Source organism: Phyllostomus discolor, chromosome 7 (genome assembly GCF_004126475.2).
Source record: "Phyllostomus discolor isolate MPI-MPIP mPhyDis1 chromosome 7, mPhyDis1.pri.v3, whole genome shotgun sequence".
NCBI classification, from domain to species: Eukaryota; Metazoa; Chordata; class Mammalia; order Chiroptera; family Phyllostomidae; genus Phyllostomus; species Phyllostomus discolor.
In genome coordinates, this window is record NC_040909.2 from 129512713 (window position 1) to 129526838 (window position 14126).

Genomic DNA, 14126 nt, shown 5'->3' on the forward strand with positions numbered 1-14126 from the left:
TGGATCTAGAGGGGCAGATAGACGGAAGGAGGCGGAAGAACAGCCAAAAACTGCATATCGTGTTTCCAGTGTTCCAAGGCCTGGATATAAATGAAGGATGAGCATTTCTACTTAATTTATCTGGCTGGCTTCCTGTGCCTAATGGCTACGTATATACCATAAACACCAGGAAGAGGCAACCATGGAAACACTTGTTTTCGCGTTGGGCTAAATTTACTCTGGGTTGAATATTAACACAGTGCCTGGCAGTACTTTAAAAGCAAAAATAGCTTAAGTGTGACTCACTCTGAGTCATTTACTGCTGGTGTTGCTACCCTGCCTAGAGCTTGACATTGAACAAGTTGGCAGCCTGTATTGCTACATTTTTTCTAGGAACTCTGAACACATTTCATTCTTGTGAATTCGCTTGTGCAATGATATTAAATAGAGTAATATGTTTATTTTGTTTCAAAGTCAAATGAATTTGAGAATGGTGAAACTGAAGTATTTTTCTTGGGCTTTCTGAAAAAGCCAGATTCTCAGAATTCTCCTGTGGTTCCAAGACTTACTTTATTTTATAAAGAATTAATAAAATGTCATGGAGATTTTCTTTTAGAGGCTTGGGCTTTTCTGATCGGAAACATCATGTGGCCTGAAAACCATTGTCGGAATGAGCCTAGTAACACTACCAAGTGGAATTCATTAATTTTCTGACACAACCTGACAAGAGGAACCGTGCCATTCAGAAAGCTCTTTCTTTTTCTTTCTTCTCTTTTTTTAACGTGGGGCATGCAACACAGCCTGCCTTGTAGTTAAGCTGGCTGCATGACTTACAAACTTCTCTCTTGTTAGTAAAGGTTATAGAGTGAGAAGTTCCTTGGTTTTGAAAGGCGACCAGACCCACCCACGGGATTTCTTATCGGCCCCCTCAGCTAACTGCATGCTTTACCCCCAGCAGCCTGTGGGGCTGCGGAGGGAGTGAGCAGCGTGCGGCCGACTGGAGGAAAAACCTCTGCAGAACCCGCTGGTCTCCTCTGGGCTGGGGGCAGACATGGCTGCGAGTCTCAAGCTGCATATATGAGCATGGTTTTCCCTTGATGTTGCAATCTTTATTTTAACATGTTTTTGTGTTTAGTTCTTGGAGTTGCCTAACAATATAATTTCAGTGGAGGCTTGGTTTCAGCTCTTTTATTATAAGCTGTCGGGAACATGAGTTTTTAAAAAACTTATTTAAAGGCACTATCATTTTTCCTTAGGACTTCAGTGATTTGTAAAAAAGGAGTTTTCTGTGACAGCCTAAAAACCAAAGTGAACCTAAACCCAATGCTTGTTATTATTTTGAAATTGTTTTACCATTAAATTCTTACATTAGAAGATGTAACTCTGGCAGAGAATTTCAACATAGTTGCATAAATTGTGTTTCATATTACAACTTGTTCTCTACTTGACTTCATTGAAATTAATAAAAGGACTCTTTCAGAAGGATCTGGTGAGTTAGCATCATTATTTAAAAAAAAAAGAAAGAACTTACTCATAATATATCCTGTGTTGCTAAGTTTTCAAAGTTAGCTATCTCAGCCACACCCAAAGTTCTTTCAGAAGACTGAAATCTACTTATTCATTTACTCTGGCTTGGAATTTTCCTGCCAATAAAGTAAAAAGTAAAAGAGCTGAGATAGGTTTGAATTTTCCCTGAGATGTATGATGATTTCATGAAGAACTAACATTTGGAAATTGACTTGCAGCCAAATCTTGAATGTAATACATAGTTCCTTATTCTGTGGTTAAAAAAGATCCTTTAAAGTTGGGCTTTCTGACTTGGGCTGTGTAGGTGCTAAAAACATCCCCAAGGTGCTTTTTATATCCCAGAGGGCACTGCCGCCCTGCCCTGGACCAAGGGGAGAGAAGGCCAGTCCGGCCGTAGCATCCCCTCTGCTGTGGTCAGGAGGACCCTCACTGCTAGTGGCAGCGGCATATGAATGAGCTATTTGTCTGGCCTAAAAATTTACTCAGTGAGATTGTTAACCAACCCTGTTCAGGCTGTAAACCCGGGGCTGGCCTAAAAGAGCTTCGGCCTGGCCCAGCAGCTGCTGGGTTGCTGTAGGTACGTGGCTGTGTTCAGTCCACAGAAATGTGTTAAGATACCGGAGTCTTCATGCAGGGCCTAGCCTAAAGTGGGCATTCAGTAAAAGCTCGTGAAATCTGACTTTGTTTATAGGATAAATATTACAACTGCTCACCTTATTGGGTTTGCAAGCTTTGTTCTTTTCCTTTCAGACATTTATTGAGCTCTTATTATATGCCTGGAACTGAAATACTTGAGGCAGAAATGCTAATAAGCCTTCAAGAAATAACGTTCTTAACTCAGGCAGATGTGCAGATTATTAAAGACATTAATCATACGCTTTTTAAAAAAAAGTCTAGGCACAAGGATGTCATGATCTTGCAGTGGTAGCACTTTTTTAAACCCGTAGCAGCTGCCGACCTTCTCTGAGTGCTCCCTGTGCCCCAGTCCGTGGAGGTGCCGTGAGGCGGCTGGCGGAGTCTTCCCCACCTCACAAAGGAGCACATTGAGGCTCACCGAGGTTGAGCAACCGGCCTAACTTTATAATCATGATTCAAACCCAGGAAACCTGGCTGCGGAACCCGTGCCCTTAACCATTACGTAAACTGCCTCCTGTTGACTGGCTTCGTTGAGGCTAAAGAAAGAACTCTTAGAAGGAGGAGAAGATGGAACGTCAGCACCCCAGTAACTGGGATCTCTTTTGTGGGGCACTTGATTTCTTTTTTTTTTTATGAGTGATTTTTTGGATGTACCTTTGCTAAACTCCGTGTTGCTAAAACAAAGTGTCTTCTGCCGTGGGCTGCTGCTGAGAGTGATTTACACCGTCTTCAGCACATCCTTCTCAGGCTGCCCCTGCTCACCCCCACACTGCGCCGGGTCCGAGGGCTTCCTGTTGTCACAGTTACCCCACAGGCCACCGTGGGCTCGCTCCGCCCTGCGGAGGACCCGGTGAGAGGATGGGGCCTGGAACCGGCCCAGCGCACCCCTTCCACTGAAGGCGGCTGCCCTCTTTCACCCCGGGGCTGCTCCGCGCTCCACCACCTCTTTCCGCCCTTCGCACTCCACCCACCTCAGGCCCAGCCGTTCCTTTCCGACAGCCAGCCCCGCTGCCCAGAGTCTGCCCGCCCTGCAGGTCTCGCTTCTCTCGGGGCTCCGTCCAGGTGTGAGGGAGCTCCAGGCGGGAGACGTGCAGTGGTCAGCTTGGCCGTTGCCCTTAGAAGCAAGGACCAAAGGTCCAGGGAGCAGGGACGCTCTCCCGGGGGGGGGGGGGGGGGGGGGGGTCCTCACAACTTCATTCGGTTCATATCGTGCCTTGGGGCGCATTTATTGAGCAAGGTGCTTCCTGTTTATTTCTTGATCTATTTTTACAGGAAAGTGTTTTCTCTGAACACGAGAACAAATGCTACTTGTTCGCCAAACAGAGTGGTCTTCGAGGACGTTTTAGTTTTCGCTTTAGGCAGCACAGCTTGGGGCAGTTGTGGCCGGATTCTCATCCTGCCTGGCGGGGTGTCACGTAGCACGCTCCGGGGACGGGTGCACTTTCTGGTCCCCTGTTATTACTCTTCAAGTGGTGGTGTGCAAAAGACGAATTAATCAATAGACTTGTTTCTGTTGACTCAGGGTGGGTTGTTGGGTCTCTGAAGTTGCCCTCGCTTAGCACCCACAGATGTAACACTGAGTAATTATTTACACTTTTGATTCGGTACGGCCATTGCATTTGTTTGTAAAGGAGAATGCACAGTTTCCTTCAAGGAAACTGAGAGCAAGCGTTGAGTCTCGGGCTTTCCGTGGTGCATTAAACCGGCGCGCTGGGATGCTCTGTGGAGACAGACGCCTCCCCACCCTGGGGACCTCACAGCTGTTGTTGACTCAGTATTCTCGTGGCTCCGTCTTTGTGTGGACTTTCTTTTAAACATGTCCAATCTTGACATTTTAAAATAACGTTTCATAAACTCGCCAGAAAGGGAAGGTGACCATACAGTTATCAGCTGGTAAATTCCCATCATGGGACCTCCGCGTGGGTCGTTTGTAACCGAAGACAGTGCATCCTTTGTAACCGAAGACAGTGCAAGTGAGGACACGGGATGGCCAGGAACAGAAAGCAGAGAGGTGAACAGCTGCTCCCTCCGCTCCGTGCCCCCTCGTGTCTGCAGCCGGGATCAGTTCTCCATCTCATACCTGATGCCTGGGGGCCCGGGGAGGGGCGGTTGGCGAGCCAGTCCGAGCCTTGCAGGCTACTCCAGATGAAGGCTTCCCCAGGTTTCCACTTCCCGCCTCCCAAGGAAGGATTGTCGGAGAGCCAGTGGGAGTGACATTGGTGAATAAAAATGGTTTTGGGAGGGGTGGACAAGAGAGAAAATCGGGGAATAAGCACAAACGGGGCAGAAAATTTGGGGAGGAAGACAAAAGGGAGGAAGAAACAACTTTCCCTGTCCCCCTTACTCCTCCCTGTGTGGCAATCTGGTCATTTCTGCTTTCTCCCTTAGCTTCCTTTTTTTGCTGCCCCTTCCATGGCACTGCCCTTCAGAGCTTGTTCTCTCCCCCTGTCATCTTCACTCTGCATCGTTTTCCTTTGGCGGCCCTGTCCTCCTTTGCAGAGGGCCCCCCGGTGAGTGCCGCACTCGCGGCCGTGGCTGGCACAGTCTGGAACACCTGCGGCCACCCCGTGGCAGTCGTAGCATCCGCCTTTACTGCACAACAAGCTTACCCGGACTCTCCAGGTTCCCTTCAGGTCAGAAGGACCTCCGCACTCATCCCCGTCTGTGTCCCCCTCGGGTGGACAGTCCCCAGATCCACGAGACAGGAGGCAGGAGGCAGGAGAAGGCCTGCGGGCGGGGTCCTAGATGTACGTGGTCATAGCCATCTCATAAATGGCGGCTCCATCAGTTCTGCAGGTGGACGGACCATGAGAAAGGGGCGGGGTTTTCCCTGATTGGCGGGGAGAGTGGCTCGGAGGGAACAAGTCACGAAACTGACCTGCGGTTGAGCGGAATGCCCGCCGCCGCGTCCTTCCCGAGCCTCCAGGGCAGGCGCTTTGCTCCCTGCCAGATCGCGAGTCAGATGTTTGCCCACTCTGCCTTCTTCGTGATTAAGGAAAAGCACTTCTTAATATTTTTTTCTAAACTAAAGCATTAATTCTCAGTTTTGAATGATGTCTATTCTCTACAAGTATTTACTCATTGGTATTCTATTAGTGGATAGAATTGATATTATAAGTTTTTAAAATCAGTTTAATAGGTTAAAGATAATATTTTGTTGTATGTACTCAGTCTGAAGTATCAAAATGTACCAGTGTTCATTCATTTCTTTGTTATTTTTAATTTTTGTATTATAAATATTAAATAATGGTATATTTTTCAGGTAGGAGTTTTTTTTTTCCTAAAAGTTACTTCAAATGTGGAAATATAAGTGGTGTTTTTTTCTGGTAAAAATTTACTTCGTTTGAAAATGTTTTGATACATTTATTTATTCAATCAGCAGACGTTAAATCCCTTCCAGTACAAGTTGTTAATTGCTGGGAATAGCAAGAAGAAAAGCATGCTTTCTGCCTTCAAGACACTTATAATTCATGCAGGTAACATATATGTAAACCTAATTATGTATTTAATATAAATACAGTAATATTATAACACAAGAAATAAACCCTAAAATGGAGCTGCAGGCTGTGTGCAGGGAGCACACAAAGCAAAAGTGGTTCATTCTGGTCAGTGGGTAGAGGGAGGACTTCCGGGAAGAGCTGACACTTGGGCCCGGCCCTGGGGCATGGTTGCAGTTTCGCCTGGAGGAGGCAGCGAAGTGCATGTGAGGCCGAGGGTGTAGTATGATCAGAGCCACGAAGAGGTGAGAATGCATGTCACATTTGAGAGAGCGAGCGTTCCAGAGTGGGTGGTGTGCCCTGGGCCAGGATCACGGTAGGGCCGGCGGTGTAAGGCGAGTGAGGCCAAGGAGGGCATCTGGAGCAGAGCAGGAAGGGGTCAAACACTTGCTGGTCAATTCTCGTGTGCCTGGCTCTGAGCCAGGTTCCTTCTCATAGACAGTCTCATTTGATTCCTATAACAGTTTTGTGAGCGATTAATTTCATCACTCAAAGGTAGAAAGAAAAGCTCAGAAAGCCTAAGCAATTCCCGCCAGAGTCACAAAGCTTGTCAAACTCCAGCCTAGGCCTAAAGTTCATGCCTCGCCGCCCCCATGCTTTCCTAGGTTGAGCTAAAAGCATAGAAAGCCCTGAAAACTACTTGAAGGTGTCTGGGTAATTTTGTAGGTAGTGCTGCTTTTTGGGTAAGTGATGTCTGACTAGTGAAGACACTTCTGCTGGCAGAGTGAAGGATGCGTTGGAAAAAGATACTGCAAGGAGTGAGACAGGTAGAAGACTCCTGCCACAGTCCGGGCAAGGCACGGGGCGGCGGAGCCACCGCGCTGCTGGCGGACTCGCAGAGGGAAGGCGGTGGAAGAGACTGGGAGAATTTAAGCTCTTAGCACTAGACTAATGGTCCGAAGACAGTGAGGAAGCCCAAAGTGGGTTTGTAGTCCTAACTTGAAAAAAAAATCACAACAAAAACCCCTATTAGCTAAAATTGAGCATGTACCCAGCACAAAAATGTTAATATTTTAACCCCCTTCCGAGTGGATTTTCTTGTGCATATCCGTTTTGGAGGTCACTGGAATTCAGAAGAACGAGTGTTTGGGAGGCTGGCAGGAGGAAAGGGTAGATGCGAATTAGAGGTTGGCTTTAGACGTAACTGATTCCGAGATGCTTACAGGACTGCAGTTGTTTGAAGATGCCTCATGCAAAACCTCAAGTGAGCGTTCAGGGTTATGGAAGGAAAACGATACCAGGCTTACGTTCTGGTGGAATTCAGCTTTGTCCTCCAAATAGAGTTCAGTGTCTTTTTTCCCATCTCCTCTTTCTGTATAATTGTGAATTAAAAAGGAGTCTGTTTTATATTATTTTTAGCTCATATCTATTCTTTTTTTTTATATTTTATTTATTTATTTTTAGAGAGGGGAGGGGGGAAGAGAGAGAGACACACACACACACCCACATCAATGTGCGGTTGCTGGGGGTTATGGCCTGCAACCCAGGCATGTACCCTGACTGGGAATCGAACCTATGACACTTTGGTTTGCAGCCCACGCTCAATCCACTGAGCTATGACAGCCAGGGCAACTCATATCTATTCTTGATTGTTTTACTGTTTTATCATTTGCTTTTCAACTAAATATTTACAAATTTTTGGAAATGTTATTCATGGTGGTCTAAATTAAAGAGTGAGTGTTCTTAAAACAGATCTTTTGTGTAGTCTAAAACAGGAAGATCTTTTTGAAGACCTGGTGGATTGTAGTTTATTGACTTACTCAGATTCGTTTAGAATATTCAAAGGTATCACACCTAAACTTGTCTTCCAAACAGAGATTCATCCAAAGAGCCAGAATGTCTTCATAAATGGCTTATGCTTTTTAGTAACTTTCTCAAAAATGTACTTCTCATTTCGTTCTGGCCAATCCTTTGTTACTAGATTAATACTTATCAAACTTAGCCCAGTAAATTTTCAGTGTAATAAGACCCTACAATTATATGATTAAAGGTACAGACACTAGTTGGTGTTTGGGGTTGGTTCAGCTTGGTTTGATTTTAAATAAGATTACTATTTTTTTCAACCTGCAGCCAACAAAATCTTTTATCATTGATATTCAGAGCATATTTCCCTTTGGGAAAGTAGGGATGGGAAACAGCTGTAGTTCCTCCAAATCTGGTAAAGTCCAACTAACTTTCTTCCTTTTGTATATTTTCCATTCAGTGTCAGTATCAGTACCCTCAATGCATATTTATTGAATACCCAATGAATAGCAGTGCTATGGTAAGCTGATCACATGCCGATGTGGAAAAACACATATTATTTCTTACTGCTTAATGGATAAAAGGCACACATACCTTACCAGACTAGGACAACTTCACAAAATGAGTCTTTGGTGAAACTGGGCAAAGTGGATTCTCAAAACAAGTACCTGAAAATGGAAGCCTTCCTGATGAAGGAAATGGCAAAGCAAAATCTAGCCCACGGCTCTCTTACCCGTCGGTCCCCTGTCTTTCTAGACAGCAGGGGGCAGCAGCATGAGCCCGTAGTGCTCCTGGAGTCCCCTGCCTGTGCTCCTTCTTCCCCTCACTGAGTCTGCACAGAGCCGGTGCAACTGCCCTGGACGGACAGCAAACTGTCGAGATAGAGGGTTGAACAAAAATCACAGTGTGGGTTGATGGTTAATAAAAATTACAAATCTAATTTCACATCTAACACATTATCCTGTTTTCTTGCTTTCTAAGCCTTTATTCCAGAGGACAAATATTTAGGACTGTGAGTCATAGAACAATAAACTTTATAGTCTCAGGATGTTTATAGTTGTTTTACAGGTAGTAGCAGGATGAGCCGATAGGAAGTGCCCTGCCACATAATGCGGATTAGTACATGTGAATGAATGATTGCTGACATCCCTTCAAGAAAACAACTTGTTTTCATAGCTTATCAGTGAGTTCACAGTCTATTGCTGGTTTGTATTTGGCCAGCGTGCAACAGATCAGCTATTGCAAGAGGAAAGTGATTAGAGAATCGTTGTAAGACCTCTGCCCTAGTTCTGCCACTTTAACATTGAAATGTACTCGGAGGCCAGCCTCTTTAAAGCCTGTCTTGTTCCCTGGAGCAGGGTTTGTGTTTTCTTCTGTGAACTCTGCATGATAAAACTCTGACCGTACTCATCATAGTACTTTTGCACAATGTAGGTTGCAACCCACTAGTGAATAATGAAATCATTGTTAGAGGTTGTCACCAGCATTTTATTAAAAATGAAAAGATTACTGAATAGGGTACATTAGAAAAATACCACAGTGTACTGTGGCCAGGTAGCTCAGTTGGTTAGAGTGTCATCTTGATAGGCCAAGGTTGAGGGTTTGATTCCCTGGTCAGGGCACCTACAAGAATCAACCAATGAATGCATGAATAAGTAAAACAACAAATCAGGGTGTGTGTGTGTGTGTGTGTATGTCTCCCCTCTCTCCCTTCCTGTCTCTAAAAATCAGTATTTATTTAAAAAGAAAGAAAATACCACGGTGTGCATGATGCATAGGAAGAGAATTGTTTCATGAAACGTTTGTTTCACTTAAACATATTTTTGTATATATTGGGTAGTAATGTAAAATATATTTCTTACTGCAGGTCATGGTTAAAACTGTTTTGAAAAACACTTCATTGTAACATGAGATCACACCGTGTAATTAATTCATAAACTTCTACTAGACTACACACCTCTTGAAAGAAGGAATTGATTTTGTCTCTTAATTCCTAATACCAAGGTCAGAACTGAATGACACCTACTATATATTCAGTTCGTTTGTGGAATGAAAATGAAATGAAAGTCGCTTCATTTCTCTGGGTTTCATACTTCCTTTTCATAAATTAGAATGCCAGCCAGTATCCCACGGTGTTTCTGGGAAGATCAGTTGAGGTAATGGATGTGGAAGCGCTCTGTGCATGGATTCTTGTCGGTCAGGGTTTTGTTATTGCCGTTGGGCACATGCACCCCAGGAACTCTGGAAACCGTAATTCAGTGTTCTGAAGATGGCATATTTATCGCACCACTATTAATAGTACTGAGATGTCCCTTTTTAGGTACTGAGTTAGGAGACAAGCCTGAAAAACTAGGTATGTGCCTTTTTAAAAACAGTTTATTATGGACATTTCAGCATACAAACTAGGGCCAGTGGAAGATGGCCTTGTGTGTACTCACGCCCACCTTCAACAAACAGCAAGTCACAGCCAGTCCCCTTCACCGTGTCCTCGCTACCTGCCCCTTCCCATATTACTTGAAGGCGTATCTCCTTTTTCCTTCTCCTCCTCCTCCTCCTTCCCTCCCCAGTGTCCCCCCTCCCTGTTTTTACCTTTTGAAGTATGTATAAGTATCCTTAACATTCTTTTCAAATACAATCATAAGTACAAAGAAATGTAGACTAGTAGTTTAAAGTACCATTGTAGTGTTGTGTGAATGAGTTACACTCCCACAGGAACTAGCAGGTAACCGAGATGCGGTATTTCCCAAGATTTTCATATGACGGTGACCCCACTGCATTGCGAAACAGTCGTCGCATTCCAGAGCTGTAACTAGTTCTGGAAGCTTAGTTACACAATTGCCATTCTCTGTCATCTTCTGCAGAAATGCGACCTTACAGAAAAGAAATCTGAAGCATGACAGATCGCTTTTAAGCTTTGTAAGTTTTTATTTTCTATCATGTAATAACCCTGAAGCTTTTCGCCTCTAGCTAGGCAACACAGAGTGTGCAGCTGAGACGTTTGGAATGCTGTGAAGTTGTAATAAGCAGCTTTACGGCGGTAGTCCAGGGTTGTAGCATGTAACTCAGGAGCCAGAATCCACTGAGGAGGAAAGAATTTCTGAAACACAGTAAACGCGATTAACTTTTCTTGTTTCTCTTGGTTTTCATATGTTCATGATTTGGGCCTTTATATAATACAAATACAATAATTTGAAACCCTAAGGATGTTTAATTCTGTCAGATATTTTACTTATGTAGAAGTTTTCTTCAGTAAAGTCAGATGGGGAATTTTTTATTTTTTAACAAGGTATTGCTGAGTTTTGCCCACTGCACCCGTTACATGGTCGGGAACTTTGCATGTTTTAATTGTTTTAAGGTTTTTATGCATTCCTGACAACACTTTTTCCCAAATAAAATGAGTATAAATGCACTTTTATTTTTAAATATTTCAAGCCATATTTGTACTAGCACAAGGAGATTGCCCCAACCCCAGGTGGGGAGGCAGTGGGCCGGGAGCTACAGAGGGATGGAGGGGGCGGAACTCGCGTGGTCGGGGGTCATGACTCCGGAGCGTGGATCGCACACCTTGGGCCTTGGGCCATTCCACAGGTCTGCCCTGCTGCCAGCCTAGAAATCGCCCTTCTTTTTTCATTCAATCCCTGCATTTAACACATAGATCTTTACTGTGTATTTATTTAGAAAAATTTCTGGGTGTCAGCTTTTCCATTCGCATGGTCAGGACACCAGTGCTGGTCCTTGTCAGTGTGCCCCAGACCGCGATCGCAGCGGAAAAGGAACGCACCTGCTGATTCCGGCCGTGGCATTGGGACCACGGCACCCCGACCACGGCAGCCTCCGTGCAGTTAACCCCCACGAGAACCCTGCGAGGCAGGCGGTCGCCTGCACTTTCCAGGTTGTGGAAACCGGTGTCGCCCTTTCAAGTGTGTGACGTTGCTAAGGAAATCTTGCTCTGAGGCCGTCTTCTCCTGTGATGCATTTTGTACAAGAATACCAAAATAATCTCCCTAAAATGTAACTTTAATATAATAACTTAATAAAACCTGTAATTATTGATCTAGCACTTTACAAATTACCAGGGATTTTTCATGTTTGACCTCTCCTTCTGCACAAATTATTCCTTGAGGTGAATACGATTTTATATCATGACCTCATACAGTAACCTAGGATGACCTCTATTTCCCGTCAGACTGATCATAAGCTCTTAATATTGGTAATGTTCGTATTTTACACTGTGTCTCTGCTTTGTCCATTTAATCATATCTCCCAGTGTCAGCTGGCATTAGCCTTAGTCAGGAGAACTTCCTTATGGTCCTCCTCGGCCACCATCCTCATTTCCTCTCTAGTGTCTACTCAGAACAAAACTCTCACCCGCCCATCCCCACCCGGCCCTCTCATTTAAACTCTCCCAGTCCTACGGTGCGGGTTTCAAGTCCTCCCTTTTCGAAGAAGCCTGCCCCTGTAATTCGTCTTCCTGTCTATTTTGCCTTCTTGATTTCCTTCATCAGATACCTTTACCTTGAATAAAATTTGAGGTTTCCCCCTAACTGTACAAGTAACATTGCTTCATGTAAAAATATTATAGAGGATATTTGAAAGTGAAAAGATAACATCCAGCGTGCCAGTCCTGGTCCATGGAAGGACCCACTGTTGTGTGTCTTTAGAGTTCTGTTTCTGTGCATAAACGAGAATGTTCATGGGCACATATATGTGGACACACCTGTTTACAGACACGGGAGGTAAATGTAGGTGTACATTTTATACACAGACACCATCCTGCAACTTTGTTAACTCGACAGTGTATCTTGGAAATTTTTTCAGTGACTATAAGGAATTTCATTTAAACATCTCTATTCCTCAAATGGTTTCATGTCAAATTATTGTATGCATATGCATCTTATCTTCCTTCACAAAAAGAAGATGGAAACTCTCCAAGGGCAGTACTTACATAGTCAGGCTCTTTTTCACCCACTTATTCTTTACACTTTCCGCATTTGCTGCATATTTCACATACTTCATATTTGTGCTGCAGGAAAGCGAGATGCCTGACTCTCATAACCCCGAAGGAGTTAGGATCTAGTGGATAGGAATCTGCATTTACACACATAAGTGCAGCACAAGGGAGGAATTGAGAAGTGGCACAGATTTCTGTGGCTGTCCATGTGGCCGATTAGGTCCTTTGAACAATCCTTTTGCTGAAAATAAATGACACTGTCGAATATGTTTAAGAAGACGGCCTCATAACAACAAAGGGCTGGAAGGGTAAGGAATTACAGGCCAAAGTCTGAGGAAAAGGGAGAGTACAGGGAGGCTCAGAGAGGGTGTTTCAGGCCAGTTTGAACTTTGCCTGTCTCATAGGTGGTAAGACCCGACGGAAAGTCAAGGGATGATTAACATAACATAGAGAATAAAGGTCTTGGAGAGGATGAGTGCATGCAAAGAGTTTCTGGGGTACTCAGAATCCCCTGTTTGTTGACCCAGGGGTAGCTCTCCAGGCTAACTTATTTTCTAAACTGAGTGTATTTAGTTTGCACACTCGTCTGTACACATGTTGTAATTTACAACAAGGAGTTGACACTGAAAGGACAAGTTACGAGACTGTATGTGCATATGTGTGTGTACACACACTGTCACCCCACACATGTGTCTGCTGTACGTGGGCCTCTGTATGTGTGTAATATACAACGGGATGTGTAATATGTAAGTTTTACATGTTGATGTGATATATAAATTTATGTATAAGTGTGTGTATGTTGGGGAATGCAGAACTCTGTGTGTGTGTGTGTGTGTGTGTGTGTGTCATATGTATAGGGAAAGAGGTCTGGAAGAGTATTCACAAATCACTGAGGGCAACCTTGAGAGGTAGAAAAGGGATGGCGAAGTAGCAAGGAGGGAGCTTATTTTTTTTGTGCTTCATACCACCATTGTTAAATTTTTTGTTAAATAATGTTTTTATTTAGTATGCTTTTAAAAATCAGATCTTAAGAGAGATACAGCTTCTGTCTCTGCGCCAAGATGCAAAAGCACCCCGGCTACGATGCTCCGTACCACATGGCACAGTATCTTTAAAAAAACAGCAGCAACACATCTTGTTCCTTTGCTAGATTGTAAGCTCTAAAAGAGAACAAGGCTGTGTCATGTGTATCTTTCTGTTTCTTGTACCTTGTAAATCCTGGTACACAGTAGAGGGTCTGTAAATACTGGAGAGGAATGGGTAAATAAATGTACCTTAAGAAGAACCTAGACATCCAGTAGACGTAACATTTTCTTAGAGGCTCTTGTTACATTTTTTGAGAATTATTTTGTCCTGGCACAGCAGTGGGCATAAAGTTGGCACAGTGAATACAGGCTGGTTTGAATCTGACACTTTGTGGAAGCTGTAGGCAAGCGTGGAGTCCACCATGCAGTGCCCCCTCTGGATCCCAGAAAACAGGAAAACGAAAATAGCCTCTGAAAATTTAACTAAGAAATCAACACCTAACGGATAAAATCCAAGAGAGCAGTGTGATCTTAAGAGACACAGACTCTTTGGACAGTGGGATTTGACTATAACCCAGTTGAGGGTTATAATTGACATCTTAAAAACACATACACACAGACAATCCATCAGAAGAGCATTTTCTCTGTCTCCAAAACAGAGAAAAAAAAGCTATTAATGTAATTGTCATGATGCCATACCAGGCTCTGTCTGACCAATGCACCTGCCAGGTTGAGCTCAGCATCCCAAGCTGCCTGGCAGGTGGGTGG

At 44.1% G+C, this 14126-nt stretch overlaps 1 protein-coding gene across 3 annotated transcripts in view; it reads left to right on the top strand.

Moving 5' to 3' along the window:
- NSMCE2 (NSE2 (MMS21) homolog, SMC5-SMC6 complex SUMO ligase) overlaps nt 1–14126 on the top strand; it is a 205187-nt gene that overhangs the window by 93788 nt on the left and 97273 nt on the right. The window lies entirely within an intron of this gene.